The sequence below is a fragment of the Euprymna scolopes genome, chromosome 29 (genome assembly GCF_053919585.1).
Source record: "Euprymna scolopes isolate OS-2025 chromosome 29, ASM5391958v1, whole genome shotgun sequence".
In the NCBI taxonomy this organism is placed as follows: Eukaryota; Metazoa; Mollusca; class Cephalopoda; order Sepiida; family Sepiolidae; genus Euprymna; species Euprymna scolopes.
The window spans coordinates 115,063,132-115,084,823 of NC_136510.1; the positions used below are offsets into that span (position 1 = coordinate 115,063,132).

The window sequence follows — 21,692 nt, forward strand, 5'->3', positions numbered from 1 at the left end:
CAAAACGATAACAAACAACAAAAAATGAAATTAAAAAGATTCTTGAGAAACGATAGCAGAGTTTTCGATAGAATAGATTAATAAATTTCTTTATTGATCACTTTTTCTCTTAATGATTGATTCAACAATTTTGAAGTAAAAATAAAAAATCTTAAAAATGAGTTAACAAGAACTTTTTAACACAATTTCCAAAAATATTCAATTCAAACTAAAGTGAATACAAAGTTTTATTGTATAAAAAAACACGTTTTATGGGGTTATGATTAAAAACATCTGCCACTTCAATGGGTCTAACTTTACTGTAATTTTCTGTAACTTTACTGTAATACATTATTTTTGTAACATTTTGCAAAAGGTCCATTTGTCGGGGAATATGGCCAAATAACACTGGTTAAGATATACACAGGAGAGTTTCTTTCCTTGTGGCACACAGTGAGTCACAGCCTTGACAAGGGAAGGTGGTACGTTTTTATCTCCCGTGCGAACTATGCCCCCTTGAGAGATAGAGTAGAACTCTAACTACTTCTAAAATGAGTACCAAATTATTGTTGTATTATATTGTGATGTTACTTTATTCTTTACATTTGTCAATTCTTAATAAATGTGTATTTATGTACTTGTGAACTATTTGCATTTTTTAAGTACTTTTAGTTTCAGTACTTCAATCAACTATGAGACCCCTAATACTTACAACATTGGTGACTGTCTAATGACTTAGAACACGTGTAAGATGCATATAGTTTAAATTAATAATATAGGGAAAACATAAATTCAAAATTTATTCCTTCCTTTAAAAATATTCTTGACACGAATTCGATATTCAAAGTAGTTGGAAATAATAGTAAAATTAAAGTAGAAACATGTAAATTTATTCAAAAAATGTTTTCATATAAATAAATAAGTAAATAAATAAAAACTGCTTACGTTTTTGCGACAGATTTATGCTTTGAAATGTGTTATTTATCATTTACTGTATATGTTTTTCTCGGTGCCCGGAAAACTCGTCCGTGAAAACTCGTCTCCGGAAAACCCGTACCCGGAAAACTCATATCCGGTAAAATCCCCCCTTTTTGCTAGGTATTGAAAAAATATCGATTGAAAACACATTTTATTACCGTTCTTGAAGGAGATATTGTTTTTAAAAGAAACTATGCACCCCCATAATATTTAAAGAAATTATTTTTAACTCTTGCTTAAAAAAAATAAACTTCATCACGGAGTCAAGATACGAAAAACGAAACCAAATATTTATTTAAAAAATACTCTAGTTTTAACACTTTTTGTTTTTCATGCAGCTAGATCTATATTTCTATTGTATAGAATGCGATATCCAGGCAGCCAAATAAGTTTTGTCACATGGCAGCTGCCTTACCTCAGGACGTTATTGCCTAGGTGAGAGAAGTAATAATACCTCCTCCCATGGAAAAACCATATGACATCCTTCAACAAAGAGTTACAATGGCAGTGACATTTCCATGCACAAGCGGATTTCAGAGTCATTGGAGCAGAAAACCCTGGGGGATAGCATGCAGTCACAGTTTTTAAAACACCTGCAGAAGTTGGCTGGTGTTCAGACGTCAGAGAAGAATGAGCTGCTATCAAAACTAATGGAGGGGCAGAAGAGATCAGAAGCTTGCACAAATAAAAGGGCAGAGAACATTTCAAGGCTTACCTTAAAAGAGAAGCAAACGTGTGCTGGAAGCACAAAAGGTTTTGGGAGAAAACAAATTCCTGTATCCAACCGTGTAGCTATGAGTCTGGGAAATGCTTAAACCAACAGAAGACTGCAACATCAACTGTTGTGCATTATGCTCTGGCCACCTAAAGAGTGTGGTAAATAAAAACTCGGGAACGTCTATTTTAGTGGATAGCAAACGACAGGTGTCTCTCATTCTCGCAACTGGAGCTGACAAGAAATCTCCTCCCTGTAAGTTCACATTACAAGTCGGGTTTGCATAGAGCATTTACCCACATTTTTATAGTGGCTGATCTAGACAGTGCTATCTTAGGTATTCATTTGTTGCAAGCGTTTGGCTTCGTTGTTGATATAACAGGCCAGTGTTTATTAGATCCAGAAGCATATCTTACAGCATGTGGTGTAATCAGGGCTGGTGCTCCATTATGTTGAGCAGTGGTGCATGCAAATCAGGACAATGATTTCCTGAATCTCTTGAAGGAATACGATTCAATGTCAGTGCCCTTTTTCCACACTCCATCACACACGCAATATTGAAATGAAAGATCCGCCTGTCCATCACAAAGCTAGGCATTTAGCACAGGAAAGATAGCAGCTGCTAAGGCTGAATTTCAGAAAATGATGAAGTTAGGCAAAGTTTGGTTTTCAATGAGCAAATGGGCTTGTCAGCATGTGACCTAATCGACCTAAGAGAGCGTTTTGCTCCCGATTGGGGAGGCTCAGACTTCCCAGGGACCTTAAGAAGGCTGGGTAACTATGCTAAGATAGCTTTAATTAATTCCGGACAACAGCAGATATCACAAAGACTTGAAATAGAAATATATAGATATGTTTTGCTTTATTGTTTGAAAAATCAAATATATATTTTATGTTATTGTCAAACTCAGAGATATAATTTTTATTGAAAAATAGACAACAGGAAATGTTAGAATAATGGCGTTGACATTTTTTCAATATATTGTGATTGGTTCATAGTTATAGTTTCATTTTCATGGGTAAATTTTATACCAAGGAACCATGACAGTTGTCCAAGATCAGCCATTTAAATTTTTTATTTAATCCATTTTTAAGATCTTTTAAAGTGTTGTCACAGTTTGAGGTGAGTAATGTATCGAAGAGTATATTTGGCTTTATTGTTTGAAAAATCAGATATATATTTTGTGTTATTGTCAAATTCAGAGATGTAATTGTTATTGAAAAAAGATGATAGGAAATGTTAGAATAATGGCGTTGACATTGTCTGGCCTGGCGAACCCAGTACCAGGGGATCGGAATGACAAGGCGGATGGAGAAGGGGGGGGGGGGGTCATGTCTCCAGGGAGTGATATTTTTATCTCAAGATTCTGCGTCAATCTGACTAATTTCAATCGGCATTCGCATTATATAATCGGTGTGTGTTCGAGGTGGAAAATTCACCAAACCAATCAAATTACGACACACATTTGGGAAAACCCCAAATTGTGGGTGTGCAATTTAATTTTTTTTTATTATTTATTTTATGCTTCGATTATTGTTAAATAATGTTCTCCCCTAACTTTAGCCAGCAGGTGCGTGAAATAAAATGGCGTCTTCAATTTCGGCAATAAAGTGTAGAAGCACCAAACTTGGAAATACTATTAAAAAAATAGCGTGGACAAGTAAGTGCATTTAGCACCAGACAAAATATTTTAATTGCCTCAGTGTAGGCGGGTTATTTCTTCTTGCTTTTCCTCCTTCTAACTGATTATATATATATATATATATATATATATATATATATATATATATATATATATATATATATATATATATATATATTATCTACTTCATTTACTCACATAAAATTAATATACAAAAGTATAGATTTATGCGTAACCTTTAAGTATTTACTCCAAAAGTGCTCAATACGTAGGTAGAGCTAGTTAGTAATTTATAAAATATATATGGCGATAAGGCTACACTGAATATTTGGTGTTTCACCCACTATAGGATTCGTCAGGCTTATGCGCATAAGCCTGACGAATCCTATAGTGGGTGAAACACCAAATATTCAGTGTAGCTTAATCGCCATATATATTTTATAAATTACTACTATATATATCATATACATATATTATATATATGTATATATATTATATATTATATTATATATATATATATATTATATAATATATATATTATATTATATATTATATACATATTATATATATTATATAATATATATTATATAATATATATTATATATAATATATATATAGCACATATATATAATATATAATATATAAAATATATATATAATATATATATATATATACATGATATATATATATATAAAATATATATATATAAATATATATATGAATATATATGTATATATAATATATAAATAATATATATATATAATATACATAAATAATATATATATATATAATATACATAATATATAGATATGATATATATATAAATATAATATATAATATATATAATATATAGATATGATATATATATAAATATAATATATAATATATATAATATATATATAATAGATATAATATATATACCGCCAACCCCCAATATTTCCTCCTGTATCAGAAAACACGCTATGTGATATACGTATATCTGTACATGATGTTGCGAAGCTAATCAAAAACCTTGATTCGAGTAAAGCAACTGGCCCTGATGGTATTCCAATTATAGTACTAAAAAAACTTCAACCTGAACTAGCGCCCATACTTACAAAACTGTTTAAACGTTGTCTTAAGGAGAATAGTTTCCCATCTCCCTGGAAAATCTCATCAGTATGCCCTGTATTTAAGAATTCAGGTGATCGCTCATCCCCCTCTCAGTACAGGCCAATAAGTCTCCTGTGCGTCATGAGTAAGTTGCTAGAATCTGTGTTAAATACAGAAGTAATCAAACATCTCAACAAAAATAACCTTCTTAGTGACACTCAATATGGTTTCCGTTCTGCTAGATCTACAGCAGATGTCCTTACGGTTATATCGCATAGGATTAGCAAATCTCTCGACGGTGGCAATCTTTCTAGGGCAATTGCTCTTGACATATCTAAAGCCTTTGATAGGGTATGGTATAAAGGTTTACTTCATAAGATCGCTAGCTATGGTATAGCTGGAAAAGTCTTCTCAATTATTAAATCATTTCTTTCTGATAGGTTCATAAGAGTAGTAGTTGAGGGGCAAAAATCAGAAGCTCACAGTATTAATGCCGGTGTCCCTCAGGGATCCATCCTGGGCCCAACTCTTTTCCTGATCTACATTAATGATCTTCCAAATCATATCCTTACATCATTTGTAGACATTTATGCTGACGACACTACCATTTATGGTACCACATCTAAGACAGTAAACGACCAAGTTCTCTCCAATTCTCTCTCCTCTGATCTTGAGCACGTAGTACAATGGGGAAAGGAGTGGCTGGTTACTTTTAATGCATCTAAAACCAAGCTTCTCTCTTTACATCATCAACATTCTAATCCACATTTGTCATCAATTGAAATGAATGGCTCTCGTCTTCAGGAGGCCTCAAGTTTTGACAAGCTTCTGGGCTTGACCATTACTCCTGATCTTAAATGGAACACGTATATCAAATCTGTTGCCAAGGCCGCTGGAAAAATGGTGGGATCTTTCTATCGATCCAGTAGATATCTCACTGCTGATGCTATTCTCTATCTATATAAGAGCCAGGTACGTCCAAGGATGGAATACTGTGGCCACATCTGGGCAGGAGCTGCTAGAAAGGACTTGTCCTGCCTTGATAGAGTTCAAAATAGACTTCGTAGCCTCGTAGGAGATGTCCTTTTCTCCTCCTTGCAACCTCTATCTCACAGAAGAGATGTTGCGAGTTTGTCTCTGATGTATCGTTATTTTCATGGAAAGTGTTCAACTGAGCTTCAATCTATGGTCCCCCCTCGCCAAACTTTCACAAGAAACACTCGTCTAGCTGTAAACACTATCAATAATTTCCCCCACTCTTTATCTGTGCCTAAACCTAAACATAGATTCCATGAACAAAGCTTCTTTCTTAGAACTGCACGCCTGTGGAATTGTCTTCCGTTTTCCTGCTTTCCGGCTGACTACAATATGGTTGTGTTCAAGTCTAAAGTAAATAAGTTCTTGATGAGCCGTTCCATATAAGTTATTAAATTTACCAAATTTTCATTACTAATGATTACTATATTGACCAGTTTCTACTGTATACTCTTTAACCCTTATCCTTGAGTGGCCTCTGGGCATTGATAATGTGGTGATGCCTTTGTAAAAAAAAAAAAAATATATATAAATATATAATATATATATAATATAAATATATAATATATATAATATATAGATATAATATATATATAATATATCGATATAATATATATATATGATATATATATATATAACATATATAATATATATATAATATATATATATAATATATATAATATATAGACATAATATATATATAATATATAGATATAATATATATATATAGTATATAGACATAATATATATAATATATAGACATAATATATATATAATATACAGATATAATATATATATATAATATATAGATATAATATATATATAATATATATATTATATATAATATATAATATAATATATAATATATATAATATATAATATATATAATATAATATATAATATATATAATAATATTACATATATATATATAATATACATATAATATTACATATATATATATATATAATATAATATATAATATACATAATAATATTACATATATATAATATATATATAATACAATATATATATATAATATATATAACCTAATAAATAAATATATATATATATATGATATAATATATATATAATTAATGCATATAATATATATATAATTTAATATGATATACATGATATAATATATTTATAATATATATAATATAATATTTATAGTATAATATTTATAGTATAATATATATATATATATATATATATATATATATATATATATATATATATATATATATATATATATATATATATAAAAATAAAATCGCAGTTTTATTTTCTAAAGTAAAATAAATAACCAGAATTTCAGGAAAACATAAACGTCACACATAAATTAGTTTAGTTTCACTTTTTACTGGGTTTTCCGTTCGAATTCAACTTCCTATTACTTTTTTTTTGTTATTGTTATTGTTTTTTTTTTTTTTTGCCTATTTTGTCTGTTGAACTTTACTGGATAATTATTTTTTTAATAAAAACTGCCATGGCTGAAAAACTTGAAAATGACGAAAAGATTGGCGAAAAGGCCGAAGAACTTGAAAAATTTGAAAAGGGTGGAAAAGATGACAAAGATGAGGTACCGTGTTTTAAAATTGAAAGTATCAAACTTTTTCTGTATTTCATTTTACTTATATAATTATCATTTTTTTTTTAAATTTTATTTCAGTTTAATATCGTCTCTTTTATGTTTTTCTTAACTTGGCTTGATGTTTCTCAAAACTACAACATTAACAAAAAAGGATAAAATAATTTTTTGAAGTTGGTATCCTGGCAACAGCTCAAGATAGAATATCTGCTCTGGTTAGTTTCAGAAGGCCATCATTCCAGGCATTACTCCATCTTTTTGGAAGAAGTGATTATTCGTTTACCGCCGATCATCTGAGGCAGAGGCACTCTGGCACTCCTATCTAAATACTTTTTTGCACTCACCTTGGCATGTGGAGGAGGGGAAGGGAGGGGAGTTAAGTATATTTGTCACTAAAAACCAACTTTGTGTCTAATGTTTCTGAAGTAGTAGGCAAGCAACGATACGGACGAGTAGTTCTTGCTGGTTCGTTTGTTTGTGCACAACAAACCCCTCGTAGATTTTCAGAGAGTAATCGTTTTAGTCATCTTTTTACCCAAAATTCCCGATTGACACTTATTAAATAAATGAATAAATCTGTATATATCAGTCAAACAAAGTAGTGCTTGAATATATGGTTAAGTGTCAGTTTTAGTCATTTAGAACTGCTTTAAGGCTTCACCGCTCACTCATTTTTCGAGCAAATTTAAAACAATTATTACAATTTATAGATATCCTTCTCAGCTATATTATGAAAAAAAAAGTTAAATTTTCCTTCAGTAAAACAAAAGTTATGAATTTTCTGGTGTTTAAAATCGTAAAAATATGTAAGGAGGTGAGCGACGCTTTTTATGACTGGTTTCCATAGCAACCACAACGCTTCAGCGACTACTGTTGCTACTAATTCACTGCTGTTGCGGGAAGAGAAGTAACAAGTAAAACAGAGAGAATGAAAGCATGAAAGGGAAATATTTGAGGGGATTCTATTGAAAGCAGATTCGTGCCGTACATTGTTATTACATACAAGTGAATTTATTGGAAGCCTGGAAAAATCATGGATTACAATAGAAAAATGCGAGCATGAAAAGTAATATGGTTAAGCTTAAACATGGAAAAGTAAAGGACTAGGTGTTAAAACTAGAAAAGAAAAGGACAAGATATTCTAGTAAAAAATATAATAAATTTATAAATTAAAATATTGCAGCATTAAGAATTTTTTAAAATTTACTTTATAACATTATATAATCAATTCTTAATGCTGCAATATTTTAAGTTTTGAATTTATTATATTTTTTACTAGAATCTCTTATCCTTTTCTTTTCCAGTTTTAACAACTAGTGTTTTACTACTTTTCCACGTTTAAACTTAACCATATTACTTTTCATGCCCACATTTTTCTATTGTAATATATATATATATATATATATATATATATAATGTGTGTGTGTGTAATGAGTAAATGGTAAAAAACCTGAAAAAAGTGCTCATAACTACTGTAGAGAAAAATATGTTTTTGTTACTGTTTTTTGGTCTGCTTAGTTACATATGTTTCCACTACCAGAATCGAATTAACGATCTGATAGTTTCTTCAGAGTTGGCAGAGTTTGCAAAGTCTGAAGAAACTATGAAATTGTTAATTCAATTCTGGTAGTGGAAACATATATAATTAAGCAGATCAAAAACGGTAATACATATTTGTATACATATATGTGTGTATATATGTATATGTGTGTGTGTGTGTGTGTGTATATAATATAATAAGAACTTTGTGTGTGAGTTCCATATGGACGTTTGAGCAGCTGGTTCAATTTGTATGAAATTTCACACACATGTACTTTATGTATCTGGCAGTGTTCTTAGATAGGTTTTGTATCTGAATGTCTTCAATAAGTATCGATAATCAAAAAAATCCAGTGAAAAAAAGGGACCGGCGATTTTGACTAAAGTTAATACCTTATACAGACAAACATCACAAGTGCATTTGAGAAGTTTTATTACCACACAAGTGGAAAGGCCCAGCATAAGAAATCAATAATTGGTTCTTTGATATGACAGAGTTGTGTCCGAAACGAATGTTTCTGTTTAGAGAATGTTTAGAGCATAATGATACTTGACTTTTGCATTTTAAATTTGATTTCAAGCCATTATGTATAAAAATAATTTTATAAAATCAACAGTAGGTTCTATACAATGCAATGTAGACTATAATATATTGTGGACTAAGTCACTGTGGGGAGGCACGTGAAGCTTCCTCCCAATCCACCATGATTAATGAGAGCAAGCAATCAATCAATTTGATTGAAAAATGAGGGATTTCACAGATTTTGATGACAATAAAAATATGGGACTGAAACATTCGTTCATCATTCAATTTGAGGGGGTGAACTTGTAGCATTATCTACCCTTCTCATTAAATTTTCTCTCTCTCTCACACACACACACACATACACACACACCTAAAAGGCGAATTTAAACCCAAGTTATCTTCCCTTTGTAAATAACTAGAGGATGTTACAATCTGGAATATAAAAAGTGCTACACCAGAAAACAGTTTTTTTTTTGTTCAATAGCACAGCAACTGACAACATGAGCAATCAGACCATCCGTCTCTCCTTCATTCAACCTGGCAGCTGCTATCAAAATATCTAACGAAGATCTTTGCGCCCCACACAAACACACTATTTGATATGTAAGACCATTAGTTTCCTCTATTTAGACACACACCATTTGCAGAGTTCCTTTGTACATATTCTCAAGAATTTCATTTTGAATCCAGTCAGGTTCGCAACCAATAAATGTTTTTTTCCTACTTTATTGTTTCCGAGTCGCTACTTTGTTTTTTTTTTTTTTTAATTGCCACATGTATTTGAATAAATATATATATATATATGGGTCCCAATTTCGAATCTCGCTATATACAGCCACTCTGATGAGTTGTAGACGACGAAACACGTGTCAGTGGATGATTACATTTTAAAATTAATATATATACTGCTCCCCATGTGATGGTACCAAATTGGTTAAAAGGGAAAATTATTACCAACTCTCATTTAGTAAAAATGCACTTTCGTAAATAATTGAATTCATTCAAAACATATCGCCAAAACAAAAAAAAAACAAAACAACATCTAAGTAAATCACGATATATCCAGACAGCTGGCGAGATGATCCAGGGGTAAGGGTTTAGGCTCATTACCGTTGGGTCCCGATTTCAAATCTCGCTAGATACAGCCACTCTGATTAGTCGTAGACGACGAAACACGTGTCAGTGGATAATTACATTTTAAAGATATATATATATATATATATATATATATATATATATATATATATATAGAGAGAGAGAGAGAGAGAGAGAGAGAGAGAGAAAGAGAGAGAGAGAAGAAGAAGAAGAAGAAGTGGGGGATTAACACATGATAATTTCACTAAACATCGTCTATACAATGAATAACTGTTACCAAACGAGAAAAAAATTTAATATTTTATTAACTATTGAAATCTATTTGTAAGTTTTGCTGTTCCAACTTTGATTTGTTACTTTTACGATTATCATCAGTTAACGTATTCCTAATTTTCGGCATGACCTGACTGGAAGTGATGACAAGGCAAATCAGATCAGCTCCTTTGCTTTTTCTCTCACGTCTACAAAATATTTGTTATTTTGATTGCAGTAATTTTATTTTTATATTTTCATAAACATATATTAATTATATAAATTCAAATAAAAAAAATAATTTTTAATTAAAAAAAAAAAACAACCTTTTATTTTTATAAACATATATTTCTTATAAAGTTTCAAATGAAATAAAAACTTTTATTTTTAAAAATTTTGTAATATTAATTGTGTAATTTTTTCTGTATAATTTTGTTAATTTTTATTATACATTTTTCAATAATGTCTTTTTCTTATATTTTATTTCAATAAATTGCTTCACAATTAAAATACGGAAGCACAAGAAAAGTGAAGAAACTGATTTGCCTTATCACCGCTCCGGTAGTGCCAAGCTGGAAATTAGGAAGTACGTTAGCTATAACCATTTTTACTTAATAGAATCCGTTAATTAAACGTGCCGATGTTTTTTATAGTTACTAATTTTCAGGCTTAACATATACTTTTTAAAAATGGCTTTACCATACCACCAACCCTAAACCCTGGAGTGGTTTTCAGAAAGATTAAGGTAAGCTTTTTAAAAAAATCTTTTAAGCCTGAAATTAGCAATTAATTTTAAAGAAAATTTTGACTGCTATTTTTGATTGATGAATTCAGTTATGTAAAAATCACAAAACAAATTTTTAAATAACAAAATTTACAAACACTTTCATAAGTTTAACACTGTGTAGGTCGATAACATTATTTTTTCTAGCCTCTGGTAACACTTAGTTGTTGTATATTTGTTTTTCAACCAGTTTTTTATTAACTATACTTCACTTTTGCTAATAAAAATGAAGGTACTTCTACCGTTTTACGCCGAAAACAGAGACGCCATTTTTTTCAGGGACCTGTCGTTAAATCAGAGGGAGAAATCAGTATTTTACAGACTTACATTTCGGTACTTGTACAGTTTAATCAAAACATTAAAAAGTGAAAATATCGAAAAAATGTTATATTGTATGTATCCGTTTTGGACTGAAGATCTCCGAAAAGAAATTTTGGTAAATATAGGGATGTGCTACAACAAAACACCGACCACTCTAATTTGCTTTTTTTTTTTCATTGGCGGACAATTTAAAATTCGAAGAAAAAATTGTCTAAAACAAAATTTTTAAAATACATTGCAGTACTTTTTGAGGGGATTTTTTTTTTCCTTATGTAGTTTTTAATGCGATTTACAAAAACATAAGCACCAAACATTTTTATGTTTTTCGTCCTTTTTTTTTTGCGGGAGGGAGATTCAATTATAGAACTTGTGTGGCTTAAGAGGTGCTTCTGTAGTTTAATTAACATGTTTTCCGTAAGTAACGCACCAACCTTTACCAATTAGAACACCTTTTAACATTTTTTGAGTATTTTACTGTTTACATTTACGAAAAATGTTAATTGGTGTTCTTTTTTTCTTTTTTTTATTTTTTTAAATTTTTTTAATTACATTTTCACCCCAAACAAGGCACATTGCCACTTTGGTGTAGGGGGCTACTATCTACTATCAGGGGAAATATCTACTGGGGTACTATGTAGGGATTTGGGCAGCAAGATATCGGTTCACGTTACACTTGAACTTCTGCACGTCAGTACTGTTGGGGAAGCAGGGACCTGGAATGGAATTCCAGAGTCTAGCGGTTCTGGGGAAGAAACTATTGGAGTAAAAAGATCTTTTACATCTAGGGATCTCTACAGTGTGGGGGTGGGATTTAGCAGCCTGTCGGGTTTGTCGAGGATGCTCACGTCGTGGGGGCACAAGTGATTGCAGTTCATCAGAGCATTCACCACTAAAATACTTGTAGAAAAGGCAGACGGATGCAACATTTCGTCGATGGGACAGAGGCTGAAGTTTAGATGCCAGTTTAGGGCCTATCAGGTTTTCGACTCTCTTTTGAACCTTGTCAAGGAGCGAGAGACTAGTAGCAGATGCACCAGCCCAAATGTGACAACAATACTCCATACATGGGCGAATGGTGGCCTTATAGAGGTACAGGATACTTTCGGGTGTTAGTAGTTGTCTAGCACGGTAGAGAGAGCCCACCTTTCTTGCAGCGGCCCTGGCAATGCCTTCGATATAATTGTTCCAACTCATGTTTCCTGTGAACGTTAGGCCAAGGAGCTTGAAAGACGTACTCTCAGATAAAGAGCCGTTGGCCATTGCTATAGGTGGTAGAGAAGGTTTCTTGTAATTATTGAATGAAACCAGTTTAGTCTTGGCGGCATTGAACGTGACCATCCACTTTGTCCCCATTCCACTACTAATTGGAGGTCATCCTCTAGTGTTTCTGCCATTACTTTAGATATATGTTCATTTGTTTTCCTGTCGTGCCTGCTATAGAGTGTAGTGTCATCAGCATATATACTCATCTCGGAGGCAATTTTGTCGGGGAGGTCATTTATGAATATCAGGAACAGCAGAGGTCCAAGGATAGATCCCTGGGGCACTCCCGCATTTATATCATATTGTTTAGATGTACGACCGTTGAGGACAACCTGGATTTTTCTCTTATCTAAGAAGGATTTAATTATGTTAAGTATTCTACCAGTGATACCGTATGATCTAATCTTCCTGAGGAGACCCTCATGCCATACCCTGTCAAAAGCCTTAGATATATCTAGATCTACCGCTCTGCCCTCTCCCACTTTGTCCAGTGAATGGTATATGTGTTCAGAGATTACAGTGAGGATGTCTGCCGTGGAACGGGCTTGTCTAAATCCATATTGTTGGTTGGTCAGAAGTTTAGCATCTGTAAGGTGCTGGACTAGAGCATGGTTAATTAAGGTCTCAAATATTTTGGCGAAAAGTGGGAGGAGGCTAATAGGGCGATAATTTAATGGGTCAGTTCTTTCGCCAGAATTCTTGAATACTAGTACCACAGAAGTAGTTTTCCAACAGCCCGGAAAGCAAGATTCATTAAGGCATTTGTTGTAGAGTTTGGAGAGAACTGGAGTTACTTCGGCTGAGCACTTTTTTAATAGCACAGCTGGGATGAGATCAGGTCCACATGCTTTTGAAGTGTCAAGATTTTTTATGATAGCATGCACCTGAGCAGGGGTGATTTTCAGATCGTCTAGCGTGGCGTCTGTCTGCATAGGAAAGTCAGGTAGGGGGTGGTTGGAAGGGTCCAGTGTGGAGTTTGAGGCAAATCGACTGGCAAGCATGTTAGCCTTGTCGATTGCTGAGGAGACAACCTCATGATTGTTGGTTAGTGGGGGAATTGTTGATTGCCCATTATTTACTACACTGTTGTAGATTTTCCAGAAGTCTCGAGTTCCTAGTTTTTGTGCTTCGATGCGCTTTTTAGTGATTTCCGTAAATTCTCTCTTAGCTGTCGCTATTTTTTTCTTAACGTTATTTCTAGCTTCTATATACTTCAGTCTGTTTGAACTGGACTTATGTCGGTTAAACCTACGGTATGCACGTTGCTTTTGAGCAATAGCAGTTGCGCAAGTCAGCGTAAACCATTGGGGAGAGTGGGGCTTACTATAAAATTTCCACATGGGAACATGCGCTTCGATTGCAGTTTTGAACCAATCAGTGGTCTTGTTTGCACACTGTTCAGCAGGGAGAGAAAAAAATATTTCTCCATGGGGCATCTCTGATTAGTTCCCTGATGGCTTCCCAGTCAGTCTTTTTATAATATCTCGTTGTTTTGAGCACTGGCTCTTCAGTTTTGACTCTAGAGTTTAGGCTGATTTCAACCATTATCACTGCATGATCAGCGTTCCCGAGTGGGCTGTGGGCCTTCGTTATGCAGTCATCGGGAACTATGGTCAAAAACAGATCTAGAAGTGATGCGTGTTGTTCTTCCTGGTCAGGGAAATGGGTTGGAAACGTAACAATTTGTGATAGGGAGTGAGTTATAGTGAAGCTATGAGTTGTGCTGCCCGCTGCATCTGTGTAAGTAAATCCAAGCCAGTTTTTGTGGTGGACATTAAAGTCACCAAATACATGTACTTGTGCGCTAGTGTCGAGGGACAGTGCCGTGTCTATGCTGTCAGAGACTTTGTTTATTATGGTGCAGTCCTGAGTCGAGGGAGAGCGGTAGAGAAAATAAAATTAGCTAATATTGTGTTGCATCTTTAGTCTAAAGCACAAAAAGGCTTGATCATCTGTTTCTAGGTTTGTTTCTCTAGTCAGGGGAAGGGTATTACGAATGTAAACTCCAATTCCGTGCATGTGTCTGTCAGAGTCCTTACGGCAGAGTGGGAGATATCCAGGCATGTTAAAGTGGTTAGAGGGGATGGAAGAGTGTAGGTTAGTCTCACTTAGTGTTAAGATATCCGGGGTATTTGTTAGGAGAAATACTTCAACATCAGCCAAATTAGTTCTAAGCCCACAGATATTTGTGAATGCAAGCCTCAAGGGAGGAGGCAAGTTGAATTTGTTTGTCCCTAAGCCTGGTTTAAGCTTATTTTTAGATTGTACTGTCGTTATATTTTTTAAAGAGTTTTGGTTTAGATAAGGGGGAGCTAAACAAGAGGTTATGCAGAGCATCAGACATGCATCACAAGTAGACCATCAGCTGACCTTTCTCCAATTAGGATTGTGGCCTCAGGAAAGCCCACCAGGGATGAGTGCAGGGTCCCTTTCCATGCGCATCATGGCACTACAAACAACCCGATATTATTCAACTGTTGATGGAGCAGCCGCTCTAAGCTCTACAAAAGAGTTAGGGCTCCTGTACTACCAGTCGGGAACAGCAGCCAGGAACTGTCAATCCGGTACCCTCAACCCATTAGAAGAAGGTCAACCCAATCTAATTGCTCAGGCATATATCGTATTCAAGCACTCCCAAATGTCCAGTTTTAGGGGTGAGGTGTGCTGGGAATGGCGAAAAACGGCGTTCGTTGCCCTAGCCAAGAAACAAGATCTACCGCTGGGTGTTTCTGTCGAATCACTGAGATAGTGTCTCTGCGCTTGACTAATAGGCAAAGAAGGACTATGGAAGCCGGTCAATAGACAGAGCCTATCTACTCCTTAAGCAGTTTAGGTTTGCAAACCGGTGAATTTGTTTGAGTCACTAGCTCTAGGAAGGTTGTCATCCAAGACTGAAGAGGCCTCCCTCCCCTTTGGTGTAGTTTCAGAGTTTTCCTTCTCCTAGACGGATGATCTGGGAAGACCTACTGGGTCCGTCAGCACTGAGAGGGTTTGCTCCGCGCCTAGGTTCTAATCCAGGTATTTCTGCGACCTCGCGTGGTTAGTTAGTGTTACTGGGTTAGTTTGTGGAGGTTATATCTCTGCTGATTAGTTACACTCCTCAAAGTGATTTAGGGACATTGCTATTTAATTGTTAATTGATAAAGGGGGTGAGTGGAGTTCATGCAGTGTAAGCAACTATGATTGTAAGAAGGCTTGTTAGGGAGGAGATAATGTGGTTTGAGTCTTACCCTTTTTATTTATTTTATTTATGTTAGCTTAGGTCTAGTATAATGTTACAGTATGAGTAGGTATTAAGAATTGAGCTACGAGTTGTGCCCAAACTATTTTAGATGATAGGAGGGTTAAGATGTGAGTGCAATATAGTATGGATAAAACAGCAAGTTTTGAGTCATGCGTAATTAGGTGAATATGGGCAGGTTTTCAGTAGGTGCGAATAGAGTTGACATTGTAGGTATTTTCAAGTGAAAGTCATGGGACATTTTGCATAACAAGGAGTGCCTGAAACCTAAATTTGCCAGTTGTAACAAAGGAACACTCATACAGGCCATACTACCTTTCCAGCAATTAAACATTGATTTTAAAGGCCCTTTACCTACTTGTGCATGGTAACAAATACTTACTTACTATAATTGATGAATATACTCGCTTTCCCTTTGCCTTCCCCTGTAAGGATATGACTAGCAAAACCATGATCCACTGCCTAAACCAACTATTTTCAATTTTTGGTATGCCCGATATGATACACACTGACTGGGTTGCCGACTTTCTTGCAGGAGAAATCAAAGATTACTTACGTAGCAAAGGTATCGCCACTTCATGGCAGAATGTTCAAATATAGTCGTAAATCTTCCTTCGGAACTTGTTCCCACTTGGGCGAAACCAGGCCCAATATATGTCAGAAACCATACTATGTCTAGTAAGCTCGACCCTCCGGTAACCTCTGCTACCCTATTAGACATCAACCTCTACTATGCTCATGTACGACTACCCCCTGGTGCGGAAACTACTGTCAATGTGCGAGACCTGGCTCTTAACTCCTCAAATCAAGAAGACCAACACAATGAAAACAATCCTGCAAGCCCTGAAGCCCCTAAAGAACTGCCAACTGACGAAAACAATACCTATGTGAAGGAGAAGAATTCCTTACCTGCTCCCCAAAATGTGGACGCTGAGGACCAAAATCCCTGTGAGTCAGTGCAAAGATCGTCCAGAATGCGATAATTTCCAAGTAAATATAAGGACTTCTTAACCTAGTACTGAACAGACTAAATTTACCTTCTGTAATTCCATACTTAATTATTGTTGAAGGGGAAACTGTTAGAATAAATTGCTCTTCTGGAAATAAAGGATCATAGTTATTCCCCCTGGCCGCAATTAAGGATTCCGCCATATTGATTTCTCGAAAACACGTGTATACTTTTAAGTTGATAAAACCTTTACGAAAGGCATTCCTGTTTACTCTTCTTTTATCTCTACTCATCATTTCACCTCCCCATCTTTAATACTAGCTTTTCTTCCTAAAAATCGAACCTTTTGCTCGGTATCATAACAAATTGTTACAAAAAAACTACTTGATTAAGTGAATTTTTGTTTTCGGAAAACTTTTTTCCATAACAGATATGTAAAATATAACCTTTTTTTTTTTTTGTTTTTTTTCGACATTTTCAGTTTTTAATGTCGTGATTAAACTGTAAAAGTACCTAAGTTTCAGATTAAAAACAAAATTTTTCATAACTTTTCACGTGAGGGTTCAGTTTTCAATTGTAACGTTGTAAATTGAACACGAAATTTGTGACCACGATGAATGGAGAGATACATACATAGATGAGATGGAGGTGGGTAGATACATAGATTAGCCGGGAGGGGGGGGGGTGAGGGTAAAGAAATCTTTCTTTTTTTTAACCCTCCCCCCTCGTTATAACTCCTACCTTCCGGACACATCAGAGAGGGTTCCATCTTTTTTGTTTATTTCATCGTGGCCACAAATTTCGTGTTCAATTTAGTACAACGTTAAAATTGAAAACTGAACCCTCACGTGAAAAGTTACAATTTTTTTTTTTTTATAATCTGAAACTTAATTCTGTAATCGATGATATTAACAGGCAAAAACGTAAAGAAAAAAAAAGGTGGAATTTAGAGGGGGGGGGTCCGCCCAATTTCTTTTTTTTTTTTTTCTTGGAAAGCATGTGGACCCGACCTCATCCCAGCTGTGCTATTAAAAAAGTGCTCAGCCGAAGTAGCTCCAGTTCTCTCCAAACTCTACAACAAATGCCTTAATGAATCTTGCTTTCCGAGCTGCTGGAAAACTGCTTCTGTGGTACCAGTATTCAAGAATTCTGGCGAAAGAACTGACCCATTAAATTATCGCCCTATTAGCCTCCTCCCACTTTTTGCCAAAATATTTGAGACCTTAATTAACCATGCTCTAGTCCAGCACCTTACAGATGCTAAACTTCTGACCGACCATCAATATGGATTTAGACAAGCCCGTTCCACGGCAGACATCCTCACTGTAATCTCTGAACGCATATACCATTCACTGGACAAAGTGGGAGAGGGCAGAGCGGTAGATCTAGATATATCTAAGGCTTTTGACAGGGTATGACATGAGGGTCTCCTCAGGAAGATTAGATCATACGGTATCACTGGTAGAATACTTAACATAATTAAATCCTTCTTAGATAAGAGAAAAATCCAGGTTGTCCTCGACGATCGTACGTCTAAACAATATAATATAAATGCCGGAGTGCCCCAGGGATCTATCCTTGGTCCTCTGCTGTTCCTGATATTCATAAATGACCTCCCCGATAAAATTGCCTCTGAGATGGGTATATACGCTGATGACACCACACTCTATAGCAGGCACGACAGGAAAACAAATGAACATATATCTAAAGTAATGGCAGAAACACTGGAGGATGACCTCAAATCAGTAGTGGAATGGGGACAAAAATGGATGGTAACGTTCAATGCCACCAAGACTAAACTGGTTTCATTCAATAATTACAAGAAACCTTCTCTACCACCTATAGCAATGGCCAACAACTCTTTAGCTGAGAGTACGTCTTTCAAGCTCCTTGGCCTAACGTTCACAGGAAACATGAGCTGGAACAATTACATCGAGGGCATTGCCAGGGCCGCTGCGAGGAAGGTGGGCTCTCTCTACCGTGCTAGAAAACTTCTAACACCCGAAAGTATCCTGTACCTCTATAAGGCCACTATTCGCCCATGTATGGAGTATTGCTGTCATATTTGGGCTGGTGCATCGGCTACTAGTCTCTCTCTCCTTGACAGGGTTCAAAAGAGAGTCGCAAATCTGATAGGCCCTAAACTGGCATCAAAACTTCAGCCTCTGTCCCATCGTCGAAACGTTGCATCCCTCTGCCTGTTCTACAAGTATTATAATGGTGAATGCTCTGAAGAACTGCAAGCACTTGTGCCCCCACGACGTGAACACCCTCGACAGACCCGACAAGCTGCAAAATCCCACCCCCACACTGTAGAGATCCCTAGATGTAAAAGATCGTTCTACTCCAGTAGTTTCTTCCCCAGAACTGCTAGACTTTGGAATTCCATTCCAGGTCACTGCTTCCCCAACTGTACTAACATGCATAAGTTCAAGTGCAACGTGAACCAACATCTCGCTGCCCTAATCCCTACATAGTGCCCCAGTAGATGTTTCCCCTGATAGTAGCTCCCTACACCAAAGTGGCAATGTGCCTTGTTTGGGGTGAAAATATAATAAAAAAAAAAAAAAAAAAAAAAAAAAAATGGCTCAGAAATAGCAAAGGACGATTTCTAAGCACTGGTTTTCAGAAATAGCAATGAACGATTTCTAAGAACTGGTTTTTGAATGCGAGTTATGTAAACATTGTTTAACTCGCATTCTTGTATAGCAACTTTTCAATCGGACATTTCTTAGAAATTATCTTTTGCTATTTCTACGAAATAGCTAAAAAACAGTTCTTAGAAATCGTCCCTTGCTATTTCTGAGCCATTTCCAAGAAAAAAAAAAGAAAGAAAGAAATTGGGCGGACGCCCCCCCCCCAAATTTCACCTTTTTAAAAAAAATGTTATTTTTTATTTTTTTTTTCCTGTTAATATCATCGATTACACATCCTAACACGTATCGAGTAAAAATAAATAAATAATTGAATTAGAATAAAATGAAACACTCTCTCTTAAGTCCGGGTCTCAACAACCCAAAATTGATTTCCCAGGAAGGAAGAAAATCACGTTGTGTGTAAAATAAAATAAAAATAAAAAAGAAACGAATTGCTCTATTTACGCTCTGGCCCCCTCCCCCGGGGAAAGTTATTATTTTTATGTGTTTCCCCACGAGGACAGTTAGATACAAGGTCGATTTTTGATGTTGTAAAAATCCAACTACCCTGTGTTGGTACGGGTTTAGGTTCTTCCAAGTCCCAAAACTACCGACCAGCTTTAATAATTACTAAACGTACAACAAGTATAAACGACAAGAATTTATTAACAAACATGAAAACATGACAACACTGCAATTCAGAACATTAAGGTAAAAAGATTACTCACTTCAATAGTGGGGTTTACGGGAGGAGTGAGGATGGTATTCTAGAGTTGTACTCTGCCTGTCCAACATTGTCTTTAAGGAGAAGAACTTTTTGCGTCCGTGCCTCATGTGTACGGACTCTCCTCTTCTTTTTTCAAGGGACCTCACTCCTTACCCTACACCGGTAATCTTGTGCTCTTATTTATTCCCCTACAGTACTCCCCCCAAAATACGGAGTACCTGAAATAAATGGGCAACATTTTTAATTTTATTTAAACCGTCACAAAATTTTTTAAATGTGCTGGCCATCTGACATGTCTACCTGACCGTGTCTTTTTCTTTTCTACTTTCTGAAGCGTCATATCTACCGGCATGGCGTTTGGGGGTGGTACTTTCAGATATGTCTCTTCCAGTGCTGCGGGTTTTAACCTGTCTACTGAAATGTTTTGTTCCTCATTCTTGATAAGCACCTTGAAAAACTTGTTTTGTCTCTCCACAACCTTAAAGGGGCCACGATACGGCGGTTGCAGGGAATGACTCTTTTCCGTATCACGGATAAAGACGTGTGTGCAAGTCTCTAAACCTTTAGGTACATATGGGACCATGTTCCTATTCGAGCTTGAGGGAGAATATGCCATCTTGGTCATTTTTGTTGTTAGCCGGTCGACAAACGCTGTCATGTCCATAACTTTTTTTGGTGCTTCAAAGAAATATTTTGCTTGTCCGTAAGCTGTGCCCGTAAGGAGGCTTTCAGACTGCGATGTAGTCGCTCGACCATGCCGTTTGCCTGGGGGTGATAAGCCGTGGTGTGTATACTCTTGGTTCCCAAAAGTTTTGCAAGTTTATGAAAAAGGTCTGACTCAAACTGTCGACCTCTGTCTGATGTAACATTTTGTGGTACACCAAATCTGGCCACCCAGCCAGCAAGGAATGTCCTGGCAGTTGTGTATGCCATCATGTCTGGCATCGGTAGAGCTTCAAACCATCGTGAGAATCTGTCGATACATGTCAGCAGATAGCACTGACCTTCACATGTCGGAAATGGTCCGGTGATGTCGATATGAATGTGCTGAAATCTCTCATCTGGAACTGAAAACGTGCCTAGCGGAGCTAACAGCTCTCTGGAAAATGTACTATAGCGTTTCTCAGTCTCTGTTAATTTTTTTGAGAAAAAGGAAATGGGTTTCCAGTCCGCATCACATTTTTGTTGTAGGACCGCTTCAATTCCAATTGCGGATGCATCCACTGCTAGGCACAGCTCCTGGTTGAGTTGGATGTGAGACAATTTTGCAGTCTCCTGCAACATAGCCTTGATCTTGTTGAATGCTTCTACCACGTGCTCTGAAAA

General features: G+C 35.5%; 1 protein-coding gene across 6 annotated transcripts in view; it reads left to right on the top strand.

Moving 5' to 3' along the window:
• The first annotated feature begins 10,409 nt into the window (after positions 1-10,409).
• LOC145252838 (opioid growth factor receptor-like protein 1) overlaps positions 10,410-21,692 on the top strand; it is an 85,917-nt gene continuing 74,634 nt past the window's right edge. Inside the window, exon 1 of one of the 6 annotated variants that reach the window (XM_080112822.1) lies at positions 10,410-10,517. The gene's annotated coding sequence lies outside the window, so the exon portion shown is untranslated. Of the gene's footprint in view, positions 10,518-11,002; positions 11,191-21,692 lie in introns of those variants that run through there. The other 5 variants (XM_080112824.1, XM_080112826.1, XM_080112823.1 and 2 more) reach the window with 5 other exon arrangements.